We start from the raw sequence: 6,709 nt of genomic DNA on the forward strand, positions 1-6,709 counted from the left end.
TACATAATATATTTGGAACATAGTCATGGTTAGTGTTTTATACATTTCACTTACATACTAGGCAGGTCAATAAAACACTGCTGAAAACTCTTGTTTGTTTTTTACCACTCAAAATCTGTGCTCACTGATCAGTGCTGTATGGATTAATGCAAACACATGTTACCACATTTGTTGAGGTCACAAAGTCAGGAGGTGGATTCTGGCATGTTTCAAAATTGAATTGTTTATACTATATAAATCTTTACCTCAGTATTTATTTATTAGGATTTTTAATGTCATGTTTTATACACTTTGGTTACATTAATGACAGAAACGGTAGTTACTCATTACACAAGATTAATCAGTTCACAAGTTTAATGTCAAACACAGTCATGGACAATTTTGTACATCCAGTTCACCTCACTTGAATGTCTTTGGACTGTGGGAAACCCGGAGCTCCCAGAGGAAACCCAAGCATACACAGGGAGAACATGCAAAGTCCACACTCCACACACAGAAAGGACCCAAACTGCCCCACCTGGGAATCGAATCCAGGGCCTTCTTGCCATGAGGCGACAATGCTACCCACTGAGACACCAAGCCACCCTTACCTCAATAATTAACACTATTGTTTCAGCTACTGATACAGCTACACTGACATGCAGTTGCAATAAAGTTGCCCTGAATCACATACTTCATCACAATCGTGTGTAATCTAGACCTATGAATAAACAGATACTAGCCAAAGACTAAACAAGGCATTTTACTGGATGCAAGTTTAGTGTGTGAAGTGATTAAGATGAAAAATAAAGTCAAGAAATTATTTGATTTATTAAGCTAATGAAATTTAATGTCATTTAAAAATAACTGCAGTTACAGACATGGCAGTTTAACGAAGTGTAATTTAATCAGAGCAAACATGCCGGCAATATCTGTTAAGATTCCAGAACTAATGGTTGTTTTTATTTTTTAAAGCACTGACCTTGTCACTGCACCTCAAAAGCCATTATATTTGTATTGCTTAGGTAAAAATTAATGATAGTTAAAATTGATAATTGAAAACGTTTAAGACAAAAAATAAGAGCTACATTTTTTAATAGTGTGATTGTAGTAGGCAGTCTCACTATTGCTAGCCGATAGTTCTTATTTTTGGCTTTACAAAACCATCCTGTTCTGCTTATTCATCTTCTTTGTATTATTATCATATTTGCAAATTTTCACACCTCTCACAATCCGCATTTTTCTTTTGCCTAATGGTACAAATTTCAGCACAAGTGTAGATCCCATATAGGCATAGTGTGCTTGTGTTTTTGGATAAAATTAGACTCCCGGTTTTCATTCAGCCTCAACTACCCCACAACCAAATATTACCCCACACTCATGACCAAAAACAGCAGAAGCATTCAAACACAAAGCAATACATATTTGCACACATACACAATCACCTGTATGAGCAAAAGTATTCACACACAGACCAAATACGTGCTTGCGCACACAATCACTTGTATGAACAAAAGTATTTGCACACAGACCAAATATGTGCCTGCACATCCACAATCACCCATATTTCCTCTTGGAGAGTTTGCCTTTTTAAGTTCTGCCTAGTGCTATTTTGTGTTATACTTGCATCATGTTTTATAGTGAGAGCTTTAACAATCCCTACTGCTGTTGTCCAAACCAGATAAAGCTTACCCTGATTTATAATCAGATACGATTTCATTTCAGTTAATCTCTTACTTGGTAAGTCCCTGATGTGTACGCTTTAGTTGGATTCATTTGTGTGAAATTGACTATAAAGCTTTAGAGTGTGAACTGTTACATTTTTCATATTTGGATTCAGGGAATTGACTCCCAGCTCTACTTACTGTGGTATTGACTCAATTGACTCAATTGTGGGGCTACTGTAACTCCAGAAGCAAAGTTAAAAATTTTATCAGTTACGCTTTTCAAAAGAAAGGGATGCTATACTGACTTAACTCTGAATTAAATATGTTTAATGACCTACTTGAAATCATGTCTTTTGTGTTTCTTTTTGTGTTTGTGTTTCTTGGTACATACAGATCCAGGATGGAGATGAGTCTGCATATCGGCAGGAGATTGAACGGTTGGTGCTCTGGTGCAGTCAGAACAACCTAGAGCACCTGAACACTCTAAAGACTGTACAGATGGTAGGGGATTTTAAAAGGAAACCCTTAACACTGCTCCCCATTATCATGTCTACTGTGGAGACCTTTAGGTTCTTGGGAGCTATAATTTCCAATGACCTAAAGTGGGAGTACAACACCAACTCCATCCTCAAAAAGGCCCAGCAAAGGATGTACTTTCTGCATCAACTGAGGAAACACGGTCTGCCTCAGGAGCTGTTGAAACAATTTTACACCGCAGTCATTGAATCTGTCCTGTGCACATCCATCACCGTACGGTTCAGTGCAGCCACAAAACAGGACAGATGCAGATTGCAGTGAGTGGATAGAGCAGAGAAAATCATCGTTGCTCCCTTGCCCACCCTACAGGACTTGTACATAACAAGAACCAGAAAGCGGCAGGAAAAATAATCATGGACTCCTCACACCCTGGACACTATCTTTTTAACCTTTTACCCTCTGGCAGACGCTACAGAGACCTGCACACAAAATCAAACAGACACAGGAACAGTCTTTTCCCAAATGCCATCAAACTTATTAATAACCAGAACTGAACTGTTGTTTACATGCCACCCTGCCGCACTTTATTCATACTGTACAATACTGTAATTTCATTTAAATTTTTTCCATTTATCTATGCTATTTTTCTATTTTCTGTATATATACAAAATTCTGTCTAGCTTGTACATTATCTGTATAGTCTTGTCTGTATATTGTATTATTTGTATATTGTAGAGAGATAACAACAGCTGAAAACAAATTCCTTGTGTGTGTAAACATACTTGGCGAATAAAGCTGATTCTGAAAAACACTTTTTGCCAAAAGGTATTGCATTAGTAAGACACATTTCTCTATCTTACTGGTACAGCATGGAATTATTCATTTTGAGTCCATTACTTTTTCATGGTCAAATAGTTTTTATCCTAAACACCTAAATCAGAATTTTCATGTTAAAGGAAAGATTCAGCTAAATGAATCTTATATAAAACAGTCACCATTTTATTTTTCTTTCCATTGGCTTACACAAGTTAGACATTTGAACTATACAAGGATTTGTTAATGCAACAGAAATGGTAATGAAAACATTAAATTGACTTTATACGTCATTCACAGCAACAATATATGCATTTTAAAAATAGTTCTTTTCTTGTCAAATTTATTTCTACCCAAATGCAAAAGTTTTTTTTATGAATTGCAAATCCATAATCCAATTTAGAAGTCAGAAACTAACATTTTTGTGTACATCATTACACTGAATGAATCGAAATGTACATACTGTATCTACAGTATATAAACTGAAATTATAAACCAATTTACATAACTATAATGGTACACTTACAAATAATTATGCTGCCAACAAACATGAATAAAACTCAAGGGCTTTAACCAAAGCTTGTTTGACTGAAATAATAAAAGGAGCATAATTAAAAAGTGGACAGCTCTAGCAGAATCAGGTGTATAGCTGAAAGGAGTTTAGGAGGCAGGGCTAAAACAAAAAAAGTGTTTGTGAAGTAAAAGCCAAATGTTTTGAACATTCACACAAAGAAAATATTTTGCTAATGGAACTGATTAACAAAATGGATTATGGAGTTGTAATTCATAAAATATTCATGTCATTTTATTACCTCCAAAAGAAGGCTGTAAAAACAGAGGAAAAAATAATTTAAAACAATGTTAAAATAACAATACATTAGCATGACACAAAAATGATAATAATAAAAAAAAAGTAATAGTGGTTATATCATTCTTTGATAGTACTAATGGAAATAGTGGTTTTAGGCTTCACCAAGAAGCAACTCTGTGTGTATAACATTCTAAATACAAAGAAAAGAATAAACTAAACTATAGTGGTTATACTAGTTACAACAATGATTAGAACATTTCATGTGACCAGCGTACACAAGTTGGAGCCATTGCAGAGGTAGCAGCATGGCAGAATTAGTAAGCAGAAAGAGAAATGCAGCTTAGCAATTCTGCTATGAAAGCCCACAATGGTTATTTCAGTCTACCTTCATATCTATTGAGCTTCAAGTTTAAATGGTCATAAGTGGCCTCAAAAGTTATCGATTTCAGAGCTTTGTTTGACAATATTGAAAATGGTTTGACATTTTATATCAGATTTAAATCTTTTTACTAGTCCTAAAACTAGTTTCATCTACATTTAAAACAGCACCATTAACAGTGGTGTTTTACTAGCCTGAAGTCCCAAACAGACAACAGGATGTTCTGGAGAAATACTATATACAACCCCAAATCAGAAAAGTTATTTTTAACTTATTTTTAATGGTAATCAAACAAACCCAGCAGTGTTTCTTACATTTACTTTGACTTTTATTTCATTGCAGACAGTATGAACCCAAGATATTTCATGTTGGGTCAACTTAATTTCATTTGTTATTATACATCCATTCCTGCATTTCAGGCCTGCAACACATCCAAGTCCTCTAAAAAAGGCCGAGACAGGGCAATTAAAGGCTAGTAATGAGGTTTAAAAATGTGATTTCACAGTGATTGTAATCATAGTTTGGTACAAAAGCAGTTTTCATGAAAAACTGAGGAGCAAAGATGGACAAAGGATCTTCAGTTTGTCAACAGATGCATTAAAATATTGTAAAAAATATGTTTAAAAATGTTTCTAGAAGAAATTCTGGAAGGGATTTGCATATTTCTCCCTCTAAGGAGATAATATCATTAAATTATTTAAGGAATTTGGAGGAACTTCAGTGCTTAAAGGGCAAGGACGCAAGCTAGATGACACTGCATCAAGAACCGCCACTCAACAATAGCTGATATAACCACATGGGCAAGGGATTACTTTGACAAACATTTGTCAAGCACTACAGTACGGAGTTACATGCACAAATGCCACTAAAACTTTACTGTGCAAAAATAAACACAATAAATCCTTTTTATGTTGACCTTGTCAAGTTCTCTGGGCTCTGAGGCATTTGGGATGGACCATCACACAGTGGAAAATGTGTATTGTAGTTAGACAAATCAGTATTTTAGATCTTTTTTGGAAAAAACAGATGTTGTGTGCTCTGGACCAAAGACAAAAAAGGACCATCCATGTTATAACCATGTTATGAGTAAGAAGTCCAAAAGCCAGAGTCTGTTATGGTATATGGTTGTGTCAGTGCCTGTTTTGAAATGTGGCCAATACAGAATGTGTGGAGAATTTTGAAATGAAAAATGTGACCACGACAACCCTGTAGGGTTGCACAGCTTAAGACGTGTTTACAGGAAGAATGTCCTCGATGCCAAAATGTCTTTTAAGTGTTGTGAGAGGGACTGGCAACATTACAAAGTGGCAAATGCTTTTACTGTCCCAACTTTTTGGATTGTGTTGCAGGTCTGAATTGCAGAGATGGATGTACAGTATATTACAAATGAAATGAAGTTGACCAGTCAAAACAGGATATATCTTGGGTTCATACTGTCTGCAATTAAATTTATATTTATTTATTTATTTGCATTTTCTATACTGTCCCAACTTTTTTTGTTTTAAGTTTTTGGGTTGTATATGGTTGCCAGGAGTTGGAATTGACTTGACGGCACTTAATCAAAATTATACATATCAGTGACAATTGTAACAGTGTTACAGAGGTTACTGGCTTGACCTTTTTTAAAGAAATAAAAAATAATATGTCAGTGTGGAGGTTGGATTCCCTCTACAGTAGGTTAGTGTTTCTTAAGCTACAGCTAAAACAATATATTTTGCTGCCACACAGTTTTGGTAAGCCATGCAAATGGCATTTTACAGTGCTAAAAATTATGTAAAAAAGGTAGCGTTACAAAAAAAAAGCTACATATACATCAATCCAAACAATACAATAAAACTATTATATGTTTAAAATGCCTTAAATAAAACACGATATTAAAACAATTTCTAGTAACAATGACTGTGCATTTAACTAAAAATGACATATAGTGTACAACAGCCACATTCACATAGCACATACAAAACAACAGAACATTGTAGTGGTGCTTCACAGGGCAAGAACAATAGTTTTTGTAAACTGTATCTGACGTCTGATCAGCCTATTTGCAAAATGGGCACATTGAGAAACTACAATAAAACCACACATTAACAGTGTTAATAGCTTACACCAGGCAAGGAATCTTCCCTGCAAACTGCTAACAAAGAGAAACAGAGCTGGGAGTGGAAATTTAGTCCACTTTACATTCAATATGGACAGCAAGGCCTCAGTTAAATGGACTAAAATTGTTCACACACAACTTCCTGTTTTCAATTCACACTTCTCAAAGAGCTGACAAAAAAGGTTAAACGACACTGGCTAGAGATTTAAAAACTTTAGTCTTCTGTGGTTAAAGAAGTACGATTTCAGTCAAACTCCTGTGATCAGCTGGATTCTCGGCTAAAAGAATGTTTAGCAAAACATGCAGTTAGCAGTGGTTGTAGACATAGTGTACTGTTGTAGAGCTAATAAAGCAAGTGTGCACACGACATAGCCCCTCTATGTGTGAGTGGGTAAATAATGGCATAACCTTTCTCTAACTTTTAAGGATACTTCTAGGATATAAAATATACTTTGACAATAGTTTTAAGGAGACTTTTCCACAAC

This window comes from Trichomycterus rosablanca, chromosome 3 (assembly GCF_030014385.1).
Source record: "Trichomycterus rosablanca isolate fTriRos1 chromosome 3, fTriRos1.hap1, whole genome shotgun sequence".
In the NCBI taxonomy this organism is placed as follows: Eukaryota; Metazoa; Chordata; class Actinopteri; order Siluriformes; family Trichomycteridae; genus Trichomycterus; species Trichomycterus rosablanca.